At 49.8% G+C, this 20,329-nt stretch overlaps 6 non-coding genes across 6 annotated transcripts; all 6 read left to right on the top strand.

Annotated features, from left to right (window-relative positions):
• The first annotated feature begins 2,818 nt into the window (after positions 1-2,818).
• trnam-cau (transfer RNA methionine (anticodon CAU)) lies at positions 2,819-2,891 on the top strand. Its single transcript has one exon. It is a non-coding gene; the product is annotated as a tRNA-Met (tRNA).
• A 2,921-nt stretch (positions 2,892-5,812) lies between these two features.
• Positions 5,813-5,885, top strand: trnam-cau (transfer RNA methionine (anticodon CAU)). The gene has a single exon. It is a non-coding gene; the product is annotated as a tRNA-Met (tRNA).
• A 2,928-nt stretch (positions 5,886-8,813) lies between these two features.
• Positions 8,814-8,886, top strand: trnam-cau (transfer RNA methionine (anticodon CAU)). Its single transcript has one exon. It is a non-coding gene; the product is annotated as a tRNA-Met (tRNA).
• A 2,921-nt stretch (positions 8,887-11,807) lies between these two features.
• trnam-cau (transfer RNA methionine (anticodon CAU)) lies at positions 11,808-11,880 on the top strand. Its single transcript has one exon. It is a non-coding gene; the product is annotated as a tRNA-Met (tRNA).
• A 2,921-nt stretch (positions 11,881-14,801) lies between these two features.
• trnam-cau (transfer RNA methionine (anticodon CAU)) lies at positions 14,802-14,874 on the top strand. Its single transcript has one exon. It is a non-coding gene; the product is annotated as a tRNA-Met (tRNA).
• Positions 14,875-17,795: 2,921 nt separating this feature from the next.
• trnam-cau (transfer RNA methionine (anticodon CAU)) lies at positions 17,796-17,868 on the top strand. The gene has a single exon. It is a non-coding gene; the product is annotated as a tRNA-Met (tRNA).
• The last annotated feature ends 2,461 nt before the right edge of the window (positions 17,869-20,329 follow it).

Raw genomic sequence — 20,329 nt, 5'->3', positions numbered from 1 at the left:
CTCCAGCACTGGAGATGGGAGCGCAAGGCAAGACGTTGTCAGCTGGTTGCCACAAGTGCTGAATGTGAAGATTGGAGCCCAGGAAAAAGCAGAATGGAGAATGCAGGCATCGATCCCGCTACCTCTCACATGCTAAGCAAGCACTCTACCATTTGAGCTAATTCCCCAGCTTGGCTAAGACTGCTGAGCCCAGATTCTTTCACAACAGCCCCATAGCAGCTGTCTCCAAGTTGCTCCTTGAGCTGCAGGGAAATGCGGCTTGGGCTTGGGCTTGGGCTTGGGCTTGGCTCACTGCCTGAACGCAGTCAGTGCTTTGCTTCAATCAGCAGGTCCCTCCAGCAGCAGCAAGTTAGCAGCGGCAGGACCGGCCAGCTCCAATAACCATGAAAGAAGCCCAGAAGAGCCCCAGCTGGCGCAAGGAAAAGCTGGTGAGCGGAAACTAGCAGCCGCCACGAGTGTGAGGGAGCAGTCGAGAGCCCTGTCTGACTGACACAAGACTTCTTTTGCTTTCCAGTGAGTGCTGAGGTTTTGCCTGCCATGCTGCTCAAACTGGACGCACCCCTCGAACTGTATCGTTAATGTTCTCAATTGCTGTAAATGTAAAACTGTAATTGACATGACAATTGTGAAACGGAAGGGTTGGGAAGAAACTCATGACAGTATTGAAGGAAACTGATCTCCCTTGCAATGTTTGTATTTTTTGGTGCTGTTTGGAAACTGTTTGGCAATGTAATTTTTACAGATATTTATGAATAAAGTATATTTTGGAAATAAAAAAAAAAACTGGACGCACACCCCAGGTAAGCATCAACTCTTGCTGGAGGACCATCAACTAGCTGAAAGGCGCACTTTGGTCTGCCTGAAACCTGCTGCTCGTTCTTTGTGAGAGCTTCCGGCTCCTGTTTACCCCCCTTACTGATGGTTCTTTAGGATTTTAGAAAGGACAAATTGCACAGGCACAGGGTTGGGCGGAACCATAAACTTCTTTATTAAGACCCCCCTAACACCCTGATACAAAGACCTCGAAACGAATGTAAAGGACGCCACACGACACCTTGCTTGCTTAGACCGATTTAAATCCCTCCACCATTTAACCTCGGCTCGGCTCGGCTCGGCTCCCACCCAAACACACAAGTCACCACCACTTTTAAGACGCACCTTTTCCGAAAACCCACAAGCAAAAGCCCACACTTCTGCCCCAAACTCACTCAATTCAAAACCCCAAACCCTCCCAGGATTTCTTTGTCACACTTAAAATTGCTTTCAACTCTCAGCCCCAAATACCCCTCACATTTGGCTGATAACTTACAATCCTCCATGAGGTGAGAATTTGTAGGTCCATGAGCCAGGTTGACTCTTCCTGACCCTCCTTCTTGACTGCAGTGCCAAACTCTTCGATCTTGTCCTTTTCATGATGATCCTTATCGAAATATCATAAACACATCACCTGGAGCCATCCTGCTGGATGGTGAGCGCTTAGCACCTTTTAATCTCTTTCGTCAGTTACCTGCCTGGTCCAGACAGATCCACTTATGTTGATGTTATTTCCATGACCGAGAACAATAAACTCCACCAGGGTGAGGTATTCCAGGCTCCAGAGCTGATATACGTGAAAAGGTTTCTCTCCTGCCTCGACAGGAGTGAATGCTGTGGCCTGGGGCCGGTTAGTTGTAAGAATGGCCTCCCTAATTACTTAATTGTGTTACATGACGGCAGTTATGCTGTGTCACTGTTATGATAATGTCCCAAATTCCAGTCCTTTGACACTATCAGTTCTGTTGTGATGTTGGAATGTTTGAAATTGATCCATCGGAATGCAGCCTGCGTCTGTGTGCTTTGTGTAAGGTTTTGGCTCTCATTCACAGTACTATTGTCCGTGAGGGTTGGGGTTCCTTCCCCATACTCCATAAAGTCCAGTTTTAAAGTCCAGTCGGGGGGCGGGGGGCGGGAGGTGGGGGTGGGGAGGAGGAATTCCGATCCCAATTCTTCCAGTGCAAAGAGTCGTCCACGACTTGAGTTTCGCTCGCTGGCACGTTCCGAGGTCCAGGACTACGTGCTGTGGGATGCAGTAAAGCTTGGGGCAGCCGCTCCAAAGGCTCCATGGAGAAAGACCACTGTGTAAGGGGGTCCTCCCGCCATAGTTTACCGAGTGGCCGGCACCCGTGTAAGACCCCCTCGGGCTGTATGCGCCAACACTATTTTTGCTGCGTTTTGCAAATGTACATTGCATAGAAAAGGGTTGCAAATTTTTATGGAATATTATATATTCTGGGGGAGCAAAGACGAACCCCTGCTGGCCAGCAGATGAAACTGCGGAAGTGAAACAGTCGCGTGCAGGCAGTTTGCAGACAGGAAACGAGGGATCCCGTGCCTTGGCGGCAACACGTTGAGCAGCCATCGACTTGTCAAGTTAAGAGCGCTACCTTCAGCTAATTGCTGCTTACTACACGCTTACTCTAAAAAAGCACATACTCCTTCAAGTGTGAATTTAAGCAGCGGCCAAAGGATGATTTTGCTCTGCTTTCCTCTACAGTCCTGCGCCGCAGCAGCTGAGCTACGGAAGGGAAGTGACAAAAGTGCTGGCTGATGGTTTGCCGCTCAGGCCTTGGCCTAGCCATTGCTGCCGCTGTGCTGTGGGACTGTGAACGGCCAGCTGCTTTCCACAGCCTGGGCCAATGCTGTAATGGATAAGACGTCTGTCTAGGGATGGGAAGCTGATAGCTTTGACTCCTGGCTGGCTGACAGTTTTGTGTCGACTTTGTCCTGCGGCTTGGGAACACTTTGCAACTTGGTCTACTTGGGCGTGCTGCATGGCAGTGCCTTCTTAGCGCAGTAGGCAGCGCGTCAGTCTCATAATCTGAAGGTCCTGAGTTCGATCCTCAGAGAAGGCAGTGTGCCCACTGTGCTTTCTTTTGCCATCACTCACTTGACCTTTCCGCTCTCGTTGCGTGCCAAAATCCAGCCGCTTTGCTTGCTGCAGTGCTGCAAAGCATTTGACAGCCTCCAGCACTGGAGATGGGAGCGCAAGGCAAGACGTTGTCAGCTGGTTGCCACAAGTGCTGAATGTGAAGATTGGAGCCCAGGAAAAAGCAGAATGGAGAATGCAGGCATCGATCCCGCTACCTCTCACATGCTAAGCAAGCACTCTACCATTTGAGCTAATTCCCCAGCTTGGCTAAGACTGCTGAGCCCAGATTCTTTCACAACAGCCCCATAGCAGCTGTCTCCAAGTTGCTCCTTGAGCTGCAGGGAAATGCGGCTTGGGCTTGGGCTTGGGCTTGGGCTTGGCTCACTGCCTGAACGCAGTCAGTGCTTTGCTTCAATCAGCAGGTCCCTCCAGCAGCAGCAAGTTAGCAGCGGCAGGACCGGCCAGCTCCAATAACCATGAAAGAAGCCCAGAAGAGCCCCAGCTGGCGCAAGGAAAAGCTGGTGAGCGGAAACTAGCAGCCGCCACGAGTGTGAGGGAGCAGTCGAGAGCCCTGTCTGACTGACACAAGACTTCTTTTGCTTTCCAGTGAGTGCTGAGGTTTTGCCTGCCATGCTGCTCAAACTGGACGCACCCCTCGAACTGTATCGTTAATGTTCTCAATTGCTGTAAATGTAAAACTGTAATTGACATGACAATTGTGAAACGGAAGGGTTGGGAAGAAACTCATGACAGTATTGAAGGAAACTGATCTCCCTTGCAATGTTTGTATTTTTTGGTGCTGTTTGGAAACTGTTTGGCAATGTAATTTTTACAGATATTTATGAATAAAGTATATTTTGGAAATAAAAAAAAAAACTGGACGCACACCCCAGGTAAGCATCAACTCTTGCTGGAGGACCATCAACTAGCTGAAAGGCGCACTTTGGTCTGCCTGAAACCTGCTGCTCGTTCTTTGTGAGAGCTTCCGGCTCCTGTTTACCCCCCTTACTGATGGTTCTTTAGGATTTTAGAAAGGACAAATTGCACAGGCACAGGGTTGGGCGGAACCATAAACTTCTTTATTAAGACCCCCCTAACACCCTGATACAAAGACCTCGAAACGAATGTAAAGGACGCCACACGACACCTTGCTTGCTTAGACCGATTTAAATCCCTCCACCATTTAACCTCGGCTCGGCTCGGCTCGGCTCCCACCCAAACACACAAGTCACCACCACTTTTAAGACGCACCTTTTCCGAAAACCCACAAGCAAAAGCCCACACTTCTGCCCCAAACTCACTCAATTCAAAACCCCAAACCCTCCCAGGATTTCTTTGTCACACTTAAAATTGCTTTCAACTCTCAGCCCCAAATACCCCTCACATTTGGCTGATAACTTACAATCCTCCATGAGGTGAGAATTTGTAGGTCCACGAGCCAGGTTGACTCTTCCTGACCCTCCTTCTTGACTGCAGTGCCAAACTCTTCGATCTTGTCCTTTTCATGATGATCCTTATCGAAATATCATAAACACATCACCTGGAGCCATCCTGCTGGATGGTGAGCGCTTAGCACCTTTTAATCTCTTTCGTCAGTTACCTGCCTGGTCCAGACAGATCCACTTATGTTGATGTTATTTCCATGACCGAGAACAATAAACTCCACCAGGGTGAGGTATTCCAGGCTCCAGAGCTGATATACGTGAAAAGGTTTCTCTCCTGCCTCGACAGGAGTGAATGCTGTGGCCTGGGGCCGGTTAGTTGTAAGAATGGCCTCCCTAATTACTTAATTGTGTTACATGACGGCAGTTATGCTGTGTCACTGTTATGATAATGTCCCAAATTCCAGTCCTTTGACACTATCAGTTCTGTTGTGATGTTGGAATGTTTGAAATTGATCCATCGGAATGCAGCCTGCGTCTGTGTGCTTTGTGTAAGGTTTTGGCTCTCATTCACAGTACTATTGTCCGTGAGGGTTGGGGTTCCTTCCCCATACTCCATAAAGTCCAGTTTTAAAGTCCAGTCGGGGGGCGGGAGGTGGGGGTGGGGAGGAGGAATTCCGATCCCAATTCTTCCAGTGCAAAGAGTCGTCCACGACTTGAGTTTCGCTCGCTGGCACGTTCCGAGGTCCAGGACTACGTGCTGTGGGATGCAGTAAAGCTTGGGGCAGCCGCTCCAAAGGCTCCATGGAGAAAGACCACTGTGTAAGGGGGTCCTCCCGCCATAGTTTACCGAGTGGCCGGCACCCGTGTAAGACCCCCTCGGGCTGTATGCGCCAACACTATTTTTGCTGCGTTTTGCAAATGTACATTGCATAGAAAAGGGTTGCAAATTTTTATGGAATATTATATATTCTGGGGGAGCAAAGACGAACCCCTGCTGGCCAGCAGATGAAACTGCGGAAGTGAAACAGTCGCGTGCAGGCAGTTTGCAGACAGGAAACGAGGGATCCCGTGCCTTGGCGGCAACACGTTGAGCAGCCATCGACTTGTCAAGTTAAGAGCGCTACCTTCAGCTAATTGCTGCTTACTACACGCTTACTCTAAAAAAGCACATACTCCTTCAAGTGTGAATTTAAGCAGCGGCCAAAGGATGATTTTGCTCTGCTTTCCTCGACAGTCCTGCGCCGCAGCAGCTGAGCTACGGAAGGGAAGTGACAAAAGTGCTGGCTGATGGTTTGCCGCTCAGGCCTTGGCCTAGCCATTGCTGCCGCTGTGCTGTGGGACTGTGAACGGCCAGCTGCTCTCCACAGCCTGGGCCAATGCTGTAATGGATAAGACGTCTGTCTAGGGATGGGAAGCTGATAGCTTTGACTCCTGGCTGGCTGACAGTTTTGTGTCGACTTTGTCCTGCGGCTTGGGAACACTTTGCAACTTGGTCTACTTGGGCGTGCTGCATGGCAGTGCCTTCTTAGCGCCGTAGGCAGCGCGTCAGTCTCATAATCTGAAGGTCCTGAGTTCGATCCTCAGAGAAGGCAGTGTGCCCACTGTGCTTTCTTTTGCCATCACTCACTTGACCTTTCCGCTCTCGTTGCGTGCCAAAATCCAGCCGCTTTGCTTGCTGCAGTGCTGCAAAGCATTTGACAGCCTCCAGCACTGGAGATGGGAGCGCAAGGCAAGACGTTGTCAGCTGGTTGCCACAAGTGCTGAATGTGAAGATTGGAGCCCAGGAAAAAGCAGAATGGAGAATGCAGGCATCGATCCCGCTACCTCTCACATGCTAAGCGAGCGCTCTACCATTTGAGCTAATTCCCCAGCTTGGCTAAGACTGCTGAGCCCAGATTCTTTCACAACAGCCCCATAGCAGCTGTCTCCAAGTTGCTCCTTGAGCTGCAGGGAAATGCGGCTTGGGCTTGGGCTTGGGCTTGGGCTTGGCTCACTGCCTGAACGCAGTCAGTGCTTTGCTTCAATCAGCAGGTCCCTCCAGCAGCAGCAAGTTAGCAGCGGCAGGACCAGCCAGCTCCAATAACCATGAAAGAAGCCCAGAAGAGCCCCAGCTGGCGCAAGGAAAAGCTGGTGAGCGGAAACTAGCAGCCGCCACGAGTGTGAGGGAGCAGTCGAGAGCCCTGTCTGACTGACACAAGACTTCTTTTGCTTTCCAGTGAGTGCTGAGGTTTTGCCTGCCATGCTGCTCAAACTGGACGCACCCCTCGAACTGTATCGTTAATGTTCTCAATTGCTGTAAATGTAAAACTGTAATTGACATGACAATTGTGAAACGGAAGGGTTGGGAAGAAACTCATGACAGTATTGAAGGAAACTGATCTCCCTTGCAATGTTTGTATTTTTTGGTGCTGTTTGGAAACTGTTTGGCAATGTAATTTTTACAGATATTTATGAATAAAGTATATTTTGGAAATAAAAAAAAAAACTGGACGCACACCCCAGGTAAGCATCAACTCTTGCTGGAGGACCATCAACTAGCTGAAAGGCGCACTTTGGTCTGCCTGAAACCTGCTGCTCGTTCTTTGTGAGAGCTTCCGGCTCCTGTTTACCCCCCTTACTGATGGTTCTTTAGGATTTTAGAAAGGACAAATTGCACAGGCACAGGGTTGGGCGGAACCGTAAACTTCTTTATTAAGACCCCCCTAACACCCTGATACAAAGACCTCGAAACGAATGTAAAGGACGCCACACGACACCTTGCTTGCTTAGACCGATTTAAATCCCTCCACCATTTAACCTCGGCTCGGCTCGGCTCGGCTCCCACCCAAACACACAAGTCACCACCACTTTTAAGACGCACCTTTTCCGAAAACCCACAAGCAAAAGCCCACACTTCTGCCCCAAACTCACTCAATTCAAAACCCCAAACCCTCCCAGGATTTCTTTGTCACACTTAAAATTGCTTTCAACTCTCAGCCCCAAATACCCCTCACATTTGGCTGATAACTTACAATCCTCCATGAGGTGAGAATTTGTAGGTCCACGAGCCAGGTTGACTCTTCCTGACCCTCCTTCTTGACTGCAGTGCCAAACTCTTCGATCTTGTCCTTTTCATGATGATCCTTATCGAAATATCATAAACACATCACCTGGAGCCATCCTGCTGGATGGTGAGCGCTTAGCACCTTTTAATCTCTTTCGTCAGTTACCTGCCTGGTCCAGACAGATCCACTTATGTTGATGTTATTTCCATGACCGAGAACAATAAACTCCACCAGGGTGAGGTATTCCAGGCTCCAGAGCTGATATACGTGAAAAGGTTTCTCTCCTGCCTCGACAGGAGTGAATGCTGTGGCCTGGGGCCGGTTAGTTGTAAGAATGGCCTCCCTAATTACTTAATTGTGTTACATGACGGCAGTTATGCTGTGTCACTGTTATGATAATGTCCCAAATTCCAGTCCTTTGACACTATCAGTTCTGTTGTGATGTTGGAATGTTTGAAATTGATCCATCGGAATGCAGCCTGCGTCTGTGTGCTTTGTGTAAGGTTTTGGCTCTCATTCACAGTACTATTGTCCGTGAGGGTTGGGGTTCCTTCCCCATACTCCATAAAGTCCAGTTTTAAAGTCCAGTCGGGGGGCGGGGGGCGGGAGGTGGGGGTGGGGAGGAGGAATTCCGATCCCAATTCTTCCAGTGCAAAGAGTCGTCCACGACTTGAGTTTCGCTCGCTGGCACGTTCCGAGGTCCAGGACTACGTGCTGTGGGATGCAGTAAAGCTTGGGGCAGCCGCTCCAAAGGCTCCATGGAGAAAGACCACTGTGTAAGGGGGTCCTCCCGCCATAGTTTACCGAGTGGCCGGCACCCGTGTAAGACCCCCTCGGGCTGTATGCGCCAACACTATTTTTGCTGCGTTTTGCAAATGTACATTGCATAGAAAAGGGTTGCAAATTTTTATGGAATATTATATATTCTGGGGGAGCAAAGACGAACCCCTGCTGGCCAGCAGATGAAACTGCGGAAGTGAAACAGTCGCGTGCAGGCAGTTTGCAGACAGGAAACGAGGGATCCCGTGCCTTGGCGGCAACACGTTGAGCAGCCATCGACTTGTCAAGTTAAGAGCGCTACCTTCAGCTAATTGCTGCTTACTACACGCTTACTCTAAAAAAGCACATACTCCTTCAAGTGTGAATTTAAGCAGCGGCCAAAGGATGATTTTGCTCTGCTTTCCTCTACAGTCCTGCGCCGCAGCAGCTGAGCTACTGAAGGGAAGTGACAAAAGTGCTGGCTGATGGTTTGCCGCTCAGGCCTTGGCCTAGCCATTGCTGCCGCTGTGCTGTGGGACTGTGAACGGCCAGCTGCTCTCCACAGCCTGGGCCAATGCTGTAATGGATAAGACGTCTGTCTAGGGATGGGAAGCTGATAGCTTTGACTCCTGGCTGGCTGACAGTTTTGTGTCGACTTTGTCCTGCGGCTTGGGAACACTTTGCAACTTGGTCTACTTGGGCGTGCTGCATGGCAGTGCCTTCTTAGCGCAGTAGGCAGCGCGTCAGTCTCATAATCTGAAGGTCCTGAGTTCGATCCTCAGAGAAGGCAGTGTGCCCACTGTGCTTTCTTTTGCCATCACTCACTTGACCTTTCCGCTCTCGTTGCGTGCCAAAATCCAGCCGCTTTGCTTGCTGCAGTGCTGCAAAGCATTTGACAGCCTCCAGCACTGGAGATGGGAGCGCAAGGCAAGACGTTGTCAGCTGCTTGCCACAAGTGCTGAATGTGAAGATTGGAGCCCAGGAAAAAGCAGAATGGAGAATGCAGGCATCGATCCCGCTACCTCTCACATGCTAAGCGAGCGCTCTACCATTTGAGCTAATTCCCCAGCTTGGCTAAGACTGCTGAGCCCAGATTCTTTCACAACAGCCCCATAGCAGCTGTCTCCAAGTTGCTCCTTGAGCTGCAGGGAAATGCGGCTTGGGCTTGGGCTTGGGCTTGGGCTTGGCTCACTGCCTGAACGCAGTCAGTGCTTTGCTTCAATCAGCAGGTCCCTCCAGCAGCAGCAAGTTAGCAGCGGCAGGACCGGCCAGCTCCAATAACCATGAAAGAAGCCCAGAAGAGCCCCAGCTGGCGCAAGGAAAAGCTGGTGAGCGGAAACTAGCAGCCGCCACGAGTGTGAGGGAGCAGTCGAGAGCCCTGTCTGACTGACACAAGACTTCTTTTGCTTTCCAGTGAGTGCTGAGGTTTTGCCTGCCATGCTGCTCAAACTGGACGCACCCCTCGAACTGTATCGTTAATGTTCTCAATTGCTGTAAATGTAAAACTGTAATTGACATGACAATTGTGAAACGGAAGGGTTGGGAAGAAACTCATGACAGTATTGAAGGAAACTGATCTCCCTTGCAATGTTTGTATTTTTTGGTGCTGTTTGGAAACTGTTTGGCAATGTAATTTTTACAGATATTTATGAATAAAGTATATTTTGGAAATAAAAAAAAAAACTGGACGCACACCCCAGGTAAGCATCAACTCTTGCTGGAGGACCATCAACTAGCTGAAAGGCGCACTTTGGTCTGCCTGAAACCTGCTGCTCGTTCTTTGTGAGAGCTTCCGGCTCCTGTTTACCCCCCTTACTGATGGTTCTTTAGGATTTTAGAAAGGACAAATTGCACAGGCACAGGGTTGGGCGGAACCATAAACTTCTTTATTAAGACCCCCCTAACACCCTGATACAAAGACCTCGAAACGAATGTAAAGGACGCCACACGACACCTTGCTTGCTTAGACCGATTTAAATCCCTCCACCATTTAACCTCGGCTCGGCTCGGCTCGGCTCCCACCCAAACACACAAGTCACCACCACTTTTAAGACGCACCTTTTCCGAAAACCCACAAGCAAAAGCCCACACTTCTGCCCCAAACTCACTCAATTCAAAACCCCAAACCCTCCCAGGATTTCTTTGTCACACTTAAAATTGCTTTCAACTCTCAGCCCCAAATACCCCTCACATTTGGCTGATAACTTACAATCCTCCATGAGGTGAGAATTTGTAGGTCCATGAGCCAGGTTGACTCTTCCTGACCCTCCTTCTTGACTGCAGTGCCAAACTCTTCGATCTTGTCCTTTTCATGATGATCCTTATCGAAATATCATAAACACATCACCTGGAGCCATCCTGCTGGATGGTGAGCGCTTAGCACCTTTTAATCTCTTTCGTCAGTTACCTGCCTGGTCCAGACAGATCCACTTATGTTGATGTTATTTCCATGACCGAGAACAATAAACTCCACCAGGGTGAGGTATTCCAGGCTCCAGAGCTGATATACGTGAAAAGGTTTCTCTCCTGCCTCGACAGGAGTGAATGCTGTGGCCTGGGGCCGGTTAGTTGTAAGAATGGCCTCCCTAATTACTTAATTGTGTTACATGACGGCAGTTATGCTGTGTCACTGTTATGATAATGTCCCAAATTCCAGTCCTTTGACACTATCAGTTCTGTTGTGATGTTGGAATGTTTGAAATTGATCCATCGGAATGCAGCCTGCGTCTGTGTGCTTTGTGTAAGGTTTTGGCTCTCATTCACAGTACTATTGTCCGTGAGGGTTGGGGTTCCTTCCCCATACTCCATAAAGTCCAGTTTTAAAGTCCAGTCGGGGGGCGGGAGGTGGGGGTGGGGAGGAGGAATTCCGATCCCAATTCTTCCAGTGCAAAGAGTCGTCCACGACTTGAGTTTCGCTCGCTGGCACGTTCCGAGGTCCAGGACTACGTGCTGTGGGATGCAGTAAAGCTTGGGGCAGCCGCTCCAAAGGCTCCATGGAGAAAGACCACTGTGTAAGGGGGTCCTCCCGCCATAGTTTACCGAGTGGCCGGCACCCGTGTAAGACCCCCTCGGGCTGTATGCGCCAACACTATTTTTGCTGCGTTTTGCAAATGTACATTGCATAGAAAAGGGTTGCAAATTTTTATGGAATATTATATATTCTGGGGGAGCAAAGACGAACCCCTGCTGGCCAGCAGATGAAACTGCGGAAGTGAAACAGTCGCGTGCAGGCAGTTTGCAGACAGGAAACGAGGGATCCCGTGCCTTGGCGGCAACACGTTGAGCAGCCATCGACTTGTCAAGTTAAGAGCGCTACCTTCAGCTAATTGCTGCTTACTACACGCTTACTCTAAAAAAGCACATACTCCTTCAAGTGTGAATTTAAGCAGCGGCCAAAGGATGATTTTGCTCTGCTTTCCTCGACAGTCCTGCGCCGCAGCAGCTGAGCTACGGAAGGGAAGTGACAAAAGTGCTGGCTGATGGTTTGCCGCTCAGGCCTTGGCCTAGCCATTGCTGCCGCTGTGCTGTGGGACTGTGAACGGCCAGCTGCTCTCCACAGCCTGGGCCAATGCTGTAATGGATAAGACGTCTGTCTAGGGATGGGAAGCTGATAGCTTTGACTCCTGGCTGGCTGACAGTTTTGTGTCGACTTTGTCCTGCGGCTTGGGAACACTTTGCAACTTGGTCTACTTGGGCGTGCTGCATGGCAGTGCCTTCTTAGCGCCGTAGGCAGCGCGTCAGTCTCATAATCTGAAGGTCCTGAGTTCGATCCTCAGAGAAGGCAGTGTGCCCACTGTGCTTTCTTTTGCCATCACTCACTTGACCTTTCCGCTCTCGTTGCGTGCCAAAATCCAGCCGCTTTGCTTGCTGCAGTGCTGCAAAGCATTTGACAGCCTCCAGCACTGGAGATGGGAGCGCAAGGCAAGACGTTGTCAGCTGGTTGCCACAAGTGCTGAATGTGAAGATTGGAGCCCAGGAAAAAGCAGAATGGAGAATGCAGGCATCGATCCCGCTACCTCTCACATGCTAAGCGAGCGCTCTACCATTTGAGCTAATTCCCCAGCTTGGCTAAGACTGCTGAGCCCAGATTCTTTCACAACAGCCCCATAGCAGCTGTCTCCAAGTTGCTCCTTGAGCTGCAGGGAAATGCGGCTTGGGCTTGGGCTTGGGCTTGGGCTTGGCTCACTGCCTGAACGCAGTCAGTGCTTTGCTTCAATCAGCAGGTCCCTCCAGCAGCAGCAAGTTAGCAGCGGCAGGACCGGCCAGCTCCAATAACCATGAAAGAAGCCCAGAAGAGCCCCAGCTGGCGCAAGGAAAAGCTGGTGAGCGGAAACTAGCAGCCGCCACGAGTGTGAGGGAGCAGTCGAGAGCCCTGTCTGACTGACACAAGACTTCTTTTGCTTTCCAGTGAGTGCTGAGGTTTTGCCTGCCATGCTGCTCAAACTGGACGCACCCCTCGAACTGTATCGTTAATGTTCTCAATTGCTGTAAATGTAAAACTGTAATTGACATGACAATTGTGAAACGGAAGGGTTGGGAAGAAACTCATGACAGTATTGAAGGAAACTGATCTCCCTTGCAATGTTTGTATTTTTTGGTGCTGTTTGGAAACTGTTTGGCAATGTAATTTTTACAGATATTTATGAATAAAGTATATTTTGGAAATAAAAAAAAAAACTGGACGCACACCCCAGGTAAGCATCAACTCTTGCTGGAGGACCATCAACTAGCTGAAAGGCGCACTTTGGTCTGCCTGAAACCTGCTGCTCGTTCTTTGTGAGAGCTTCCGGCTCCTGTTTACCCCCCTTACTGATGGTTCTTTAGGATTTTAGAAAGGACAAATTGCACAGGCACAGGGTTGGGCGGAACCATAAACTTCTTTATTAAGACCCCCCTAACACCCTGATACAAAGACCTCGAAACGAATGTAAAGGACGCCACACGACACCTTGCTTGCTTAGACCGATTTAAATCCCTCCACCATTTAACCTCGGCTCGGCTCGGCTCGGCTCCCACCCAAACACACAAGTCACCACCACTTTTAAGACGCACCTTTTCCGAAAACCCACAAGCAAAAGCCCACACTTCTGCCCCAAACTCACTCAATTCAAAACCCCAAACCCTCCCAGGATTTCTTTGTCACACTTAAAATTGCTTTCAACTCTCAGCCCCAAATACCCCTCACATTTGGCTGATAACTTACAATCCTCCATGAGGTGAGAATTTGTAGGTCCATGAGCCAGGTTGACTCTTCCTGACCCTCCTTCTTGACTGCAGTGCCAAACTCTTCGATCTTGTCCTTTTCATGATGATCCTTATCGAAATATCATAAACACATCACCTGGAGCCATCCTGCTGGATGGTGAGCGCTTAGCACCTTTTAATCTCTTTCGTCAGTTACCTGCCTGGTCCAGACAGATCCACTTATGTTGATGTTATTTCCATGACCGAGAACAATAAACTCCACCAGGGTGAGGTATTCCAGGCTCCAGAGCTGATATACGTGAAAAGGTTTCTCTCCTGCCTCGACAGGAGTGAATGCTGTGGCCTGGGGCCGGTTAGTTGTAAGAATGGCCTCCCTAATTACTTAATTGTGTTACATGACGGCAGTTATGCTGTGTCACTGTTATGATAATGTCCCAAATTCCAGTCCTTTGACACTATCAGTTCTGTTGTGATGTTGGAATGTTTGAAATTGATCCATCGGAATGCAGCCTGCGTCTGTGTGCTTTGTGTAAGGTTTTGGCTCTCATTCACAGTACTATTGTCCGTGAGGGTTGGGGTTCCTTCCCCATACTCCATAAAGTCCAGTTTTAAAGTCCAGTCGGGGGGCGGGAGGTGGGGGTGGGGAGGAGGAATTCCGATCCCAATTCTTCCAGTGCAAAGAGTCGTCCACGACTTGAGTTTCGCTCGCTGGCACGTTCCGAGGTCCAGGACTACGTGCTGTGGGATGCAGTAAAGCTTGGGGCAGCCGCTCCAAAGGCTCCATGGAGAAAGACCACTGTGTAAGGGGGTCCTCCCGCCATAGTTTACCGAGTGGCCGGCACCCGTGTAAGACCCCCTCGGGCTGTATGCGCCAACACTATTTTTGCTGCGTTTTGCAAATGTACATTGCATAGAAAAGGGTTGCAAATTTTTATGGAATATTATATATTCTGGGGGAGCAAAGACGAACCCCTGCTGGCCAGCAGATGAAACTGCGGAAGTGAAACAGTCGCGTGCAGGCAGTTTGCAGACAGGAAACGAGGGATCCCGTGCCTTGGCGGCAACACGTTGAGCAGCCATCGACTTGTCAAGTTAAGAGCGCTACCTTCAGCTAATTGCTGCTTACTACACGCTTACTCTAAAAAAGCACATACTCCTTCAAGTGTGAATTTAAGCAGCGGCCAAAGGATGATTTTGCTCTGCTTTCCTCTACAGTCCTGCGCCGCAGCAGCTGAGCTACTGAAGGGAAGTGACAAAAGTGCTGGCTGATGGTTTGCCGCTCAGGCCTTGGCCTAGCCATTGCTGCCGCTGTGCTGTGGGACTGTGAACGGCCAGCTGCTCTCCACAGCCTGGGCCAATGCTGTAATGGATAAGACGTCTGTCTAGGGATGGGAAGCTGATAGCTTTGACTCCTGGCTGGCTGACAGTTTTGTGTCGACTTTGTCCTGCGGCTTGGGAACACTTTGCAACTTGGTCTACTTGGGCGTGCTGCATGGCAGTGCTTTCTTAGCGCAGTAGGCAGCGCGTCAGTCTCATAATCTGAAGGTCCTGAGTTCGATCCTCAGAGAAGGCAGTGTGCCCACTGTGCTTTCTTTTGCCATCACTCACTTGACCTTTCCGCTCTCGTTGCGTGCCAAAATCCAGCCGCTTTGCTTGCTGCAGTGCTGCAAAGCATTTGACAGCCTCCAGCACTGGAGATGGGAGCGCAAGGCAAGACGTTGTCAGCTGGTTGCCACAAGTGCTGAATGTGAAGATTGGAGCCCAGGAAAAAGCAGAATGGAGAATGCAGGCATCGATCCCGCTACCTCTCACATGCTAAGCGAGCGCTCTACCATTTGAGCTAATTCCCCAGCTTGGCTAAGACTGCTGAGCCCAGATTCTTTCACAACAGCCCCATAGCAGCTGTCTCCAAGTTGCTCCTTGAGCTGCAGGGAAATGCGGCTTGGGCTTGGGCTTGGGCTTGGGCTTGGCTCACTGCCTGAACGCAGTCAGTGCTTTGCTTCAATCAGCAGGTCCCTCCAGCAGCAGCAAGTTAGCAGCGGCAGGACCGGCCAGCTCCAATAACCATGAAAGAAGCCCAGAAGAGCCCCAGCTGGCGCAAGGAAAAGCTGGTGAGCGGAAACTAGCAGCCGCCACGAGTGTGAGGGAGCAGTCGAGAGCCCTGTCTGACTGACACAAGACTTCTTTTGCTTTCCAGTGAGTGCTGAGGTTTTGCCTGCCATGCTGCTCAAACTGGACGCACCCCTCGAACTGTATCGTTAATGTTCTCAATTGCTGTAAATGTAAAACTGTAATTGACATGACAATTGTGAAACGGAAGGGTTGGGAAGAAACTCATGACAGTATTGAAGGAAACTGATCTCCCTTGCAATGTTTGTATTTTTTGGTGCTGTTTGGAAACTGTTTGGCAATGTAATTTTTACAGATATTTATGAATAAAGTATATTTTGGAAATAAAAAAAAAAACTGGACGCACACCCCAGGTAAGCATCAACTCTTGCTGGAGGACCATCAACTAGCTGAAAGGCGCACTTTGGTCTGCCTGAAACCTGCTGCTCGTTCTTTGTGAGAGCTTCCGGCTCCTGTTTACCCCCCTTACTGATGGTTCTTTAGGATTTTAGAAAGGACAAATTGCACAGGCACAGGGTTGGGCGGAACCATAAACTTCTTTATTAAGACCCCCCTAACACCCTGATACAAAGACCTCGAAACGAATGTAAAGGACGCCACACGACACCTTGCTTGCTTAGACCGATTTAAATCCCTCCACCATTTAACCTCGGCTCGGCTCGGCTCGGCTCCCACCCAAACACACAAGTCACCACCACTTTTAAGACGCACCTTTTCCGAAAACCCACAAGCAAAAGCCCACACTTCTGCCCCAAACTCACTCAATTCAAAACCCCAAACCCTCCCAGGATTTCTTTGTCACACTTAAAATTGCTTTCAACTCTCAGCCCCAAATACCCCTCACATTTGGCTGATAACTTACAATCCTCCATGAGGTGAGAATTTGTAGGTCCACGAGCCAGGTTGACTCTTCCTGACCCTCCTTCTTGACTGCAGTGCCAAACTCTTCGATCTTGTCCTTTTCATGATGATCCTTATCGAAATATCATAAACACATCACCTGGAGCCATCCTGCTGGATGGTGAGCGCTTAGCACCTTTTAATCTCTTTCGTCAGTTACCTGCCTGGTCCAGACAGATCCACTTATGTTGATGTTATTTCCATGACCGAGAACAATAAACTCCACCAGGGTGAGGTATTCCAGGCTCCAGAGCTGATATACGTGAAAAGGTTTCTCTCCTGCCTCGACAGGAGTGAATGCTGTGGCCTGGGGCCGGTTAGTTGTAAGAATGGCCTCCCTAATTACTTAATTGTGTTACATGACGGCAGTTATGCTGTGTCACTGTTATGATAATGTCCCAAATTCCAGTCCTTTGACACTATCAGTTCTGTTGTGATGTTGGAATGTTTGAAATTGATCCATCGGAATGCAGCCTGCGTCTGTGTGCTTTGTGTAAGGTTTTGGCTCTCATTCACAGTACTATTGTCCGTGAGGGTTGGGGTTCCTTCCCCATACTCCATAAAGTCCAGTTTTAAAGTCCAGTCGGGGGGCGGGAGGTGGGGGTGGGGAGGAGGAATTCCGATCCCAATTCTTCCAGTGCAAAGAGTCGTCCACGACTTGAGTTTCGCTCGCTGGCACGTTCCGAGGTCCAGGACTACGTGCTGTGGGATGCAGTAAAGCTTGGGGCAGCCGCTCCAAAGGCTCCATGGAGAAAGACCACTGTGTAAGGGGGTCCTCCCGCCATAGTTTACCGAGTGGCCGGCACCCGTGTAAGACCCCCTCGGGCTGTATGCGCCAACACTATTTTTGCTGCGTTTTGCAAATGTACATTGCATAGAAAAGGGTTGCAAATTTTTATGGAATATTATATATTCTGGGGGAGCAAAGACGAACCCCTGCTGGCCAGCAGATGAAACTGCGGAAGTGAAACAGTCGCGTGCAGGCAGTTTGCAGACAGGAAACGAGGGATCCCGTGCCTTGGCGGCAACACGTTGAGCAGCCATCGACTTGTCAAGTTAAGAGCGCTACCTTCAGCTAATTGCTGCTTACTACACGCTTACTCTAAAAAAGCACATACTCCTTCAAGTGTGAATTTAAGCAGCGGCCAAAGGATGATTTTGCTCTGCTTTCCTCTACAGTCCTGCGCCGCAGCAGCTGAGCTACGGAAGGGAAGTGACAAAAGTGCTGGCTGATGGTTTGCCGCTCAGGCCTTGGCCTAGCCATTGCTGCCGCTGTGCTGTGGGACTGTGAACGGCCAGCTGCTCTCCACAGCCTGGGCCAATGCTGTAATGGATAAGACGTCTGTCTAGGGATGGGAAGCTGATAGCTTTGACTCCTGGCTGGCTGACAGTTTTGTGTCGACTTTGTCCTGCGGCTTGGGAACACTTTGCAACTTGGTCTACTTGGGCGTGCTGCATGGCAGTGCCTTCTTAGCGCAGTAGGCAGCGCGTCAGTCTCATAATCTGAAGGTCCTGAGTTCGATCCTCAGAGAAGGCAGTGTGCCCACTGTGCTTTCTTTTGCCATCACTCACTTGACCTTTCCGCTCTCGTTGCGTGCCAAAATCCAGCCGCTTTGCTTGCTGCAGTGCTGCAAAGCATTTGACAGCCTCCAGCACTGGAGATGGGAGCGCAAGGCAAGACGTTGTCAGCTGGTTGCCACAAGTGCTGAATGTGAAGATTGGAGCCCAGGAAAAAGCAGAATGGAGAATGCAGGCATCGATCCCGCTACCTCTCACATGCTAAGCGAGCGCTCTACCATTTGAGCTAATTCCCCAGCTTGGCTAAGACTGCTGAGCCCAGATTCTTTCACAACAGCCCCATAGCAGCTGTCTCCAAGTTGCTCCTTGAGCTGCAGGGAAATGCGGCTTGGGCTTGGGCTTGGGCTTGGGCTTGGCTCACTGCCTGAACGCAGTCAGTGCTTTGCTTCAATCAGCAGGTCCCTCCAGCAGCAGCAAGTTAGCAGCGGCAGGACCGGCCAGCTCCAATAACCATGAAAGAAGCCCAGAAGAGCCCCAGCTGGCGCAAGGAAAAGCTGGTGAGCGGAAACTAGCAGCCGCCACGAGTGTGAGGGAGCAGTCGAGAGCCCTGTCTGACTGACACAAGACTTCTTTTGCTTTCCAGTGAGTGCTGAGGTTTTGCCTGCCATGCTGCTCAAACTGGACGCACCCCTCGAACTGTATCGTTAATGTTCTCAATTGCTGTAAATGTAAAACTGTAATTGACATGACAATTGTGAAACGGAAGGGTTGGGAAGAAACTCATGACAGTATTGAAGGAAACTGATCTCCCTTGCAATGTTTGTATTTTTTGGTGCTGTTTGGAAACTGTTTGGCAATGTAATTTTTACAGATATTTATGAATAAAGTATATTTTGGAAATAAAAAAAAAAACTGGACGCACACCCCAGGTAAGCATCAACTCTTGCTGGAGGACCATCAACTAGCTGAAAGGCGCACTTTGGTCTGCCTGAAACCTGCTGCTCGTTCTTTGTGAGAGCTTCCGGCTCCTGTTTACCCCCCTTACTGATGGTTCTTTAGGATTTTAGAAAGGACAAATTGCACAGGCACAGGGTTGGGCGGAACCATAAACTTCTTTATTAAGACCCCCCTAACACCCTGATACAAAGACCTCGAAACGAATGTAAAGGACGCCACACGACACCTTGCTTGCTTAGACCGATTTAAATCCCTCCACCATTTAACCTCGGCTCGGCTCGGCTCGGCTCCCACCCAAACACACAAGTCACCACCACTTTTAAGACGCACCTTTTCCGAAAACCCACAAGCAAAAGCCCACACTTCTGCCCCAAACTCACTCAATTCAAAACCCCAAACCCTCCCAGGATTTCTTTGTCACACTTAAAATTGCTTTCAACTCTCAGCCCCAAATACCCCTCACATTTGGCTGATAACTTACAATCCTCCATGAGGTGAGAATTTGTAGGTCCACGAGCCAGGTTGACTCTTCCTGACCCTCCTTCTTGACTGCAGTGCCAAACTCTTCGATCTTGTCCTTTTCATGATGATCCTTATCGAAATATCATAAACACATCACCTGGAGCCATCCTGCTGGATGGTGAGCGCTTAGCACCTTTTAATCTCTTTCGTCAGTTACCTGCCTGGTCCAGACAGATCCACTTATGTTGATGTTATTTCCATGACCGAGAACAATAAACTCCACCAGGGTGAGGTATTCCAGGCTCCAGAGCTGATATACGTGAAAAGGTTTCTCTCCTGCCTCGACAGGAGTGAATGCTGTGGCCTGGGGCCGGTTAGTTGTAAGAATGGCCTCCCTAATTACTTAATTGTGTTACATGACGGCAGTTATGCTGTGTCACTGTTATGATAATGTCCCAAATTCCAGTCCTTTGACACTATCAGTTCTGTTGTGATGTTGGAATGTTTGAAATTGATCCATCGGAATGCAGCCTGCGTCTGTGTGCTTTGTGTAAGGTTTTGGCTCTCATTCACAGTACTATTGTCCGTGAGGGTTGGGGTTCCTTCCCCATACTCCATAAAGTCCAGTTTTAAAGTCCAGTCGGGGGGCGGGAGGTGGGGGTGGGGAGGAGGAATTCCGATCCCAATTCTTCCAGTGCAAAGAGTCGTCCACGACTTGAGTTTCGCTCGCTGGCACGTTCCGAGGTCCAGGACTACGTGCTGTGGGATGCAGTAAAGCTTGGGGCAGCCGCTCCAAAGGCTCCATGGAGAAAGACCACTGTGTAAGGGGGTCCTCCCGCCATAGTTTACCGAGTGGCCGGCACCCGTGTAAGACCCCCTCGGGCTGTATGCGCCAACACTATTTTTGCTGCGTTTTGCAAATGTACATTGCATAGAAAAGGGTTGCAAATTTTTATGGAATATTATATATTCTGGGGGAGCAAAGACGAACCCCTGCTGGCCAGCAGATGAAACTGCGGAAGTGAAACAGTCGCGTGCAGGCAGTTTGCAGACAGGAAACG

Source organism: Heterodontus francisci, chromosome 5 (genome assembly GCF_036365525.1).
Source record: "Heterodontus francisci isolate sHetFra1 chromosome 5, sHetFra1.hap1, whole genome shotgun sequence".
Taxonomy (NCBI): Eukaryota; Metazoa; Chordata; class Chondrichthyes; order Heterodontiformes; family Heterodontidae; genus Heterodontus; species Heterodontus francisci.
This window is presented reverse-complemented; position numbering and strand designations above follow the sequence as displayed.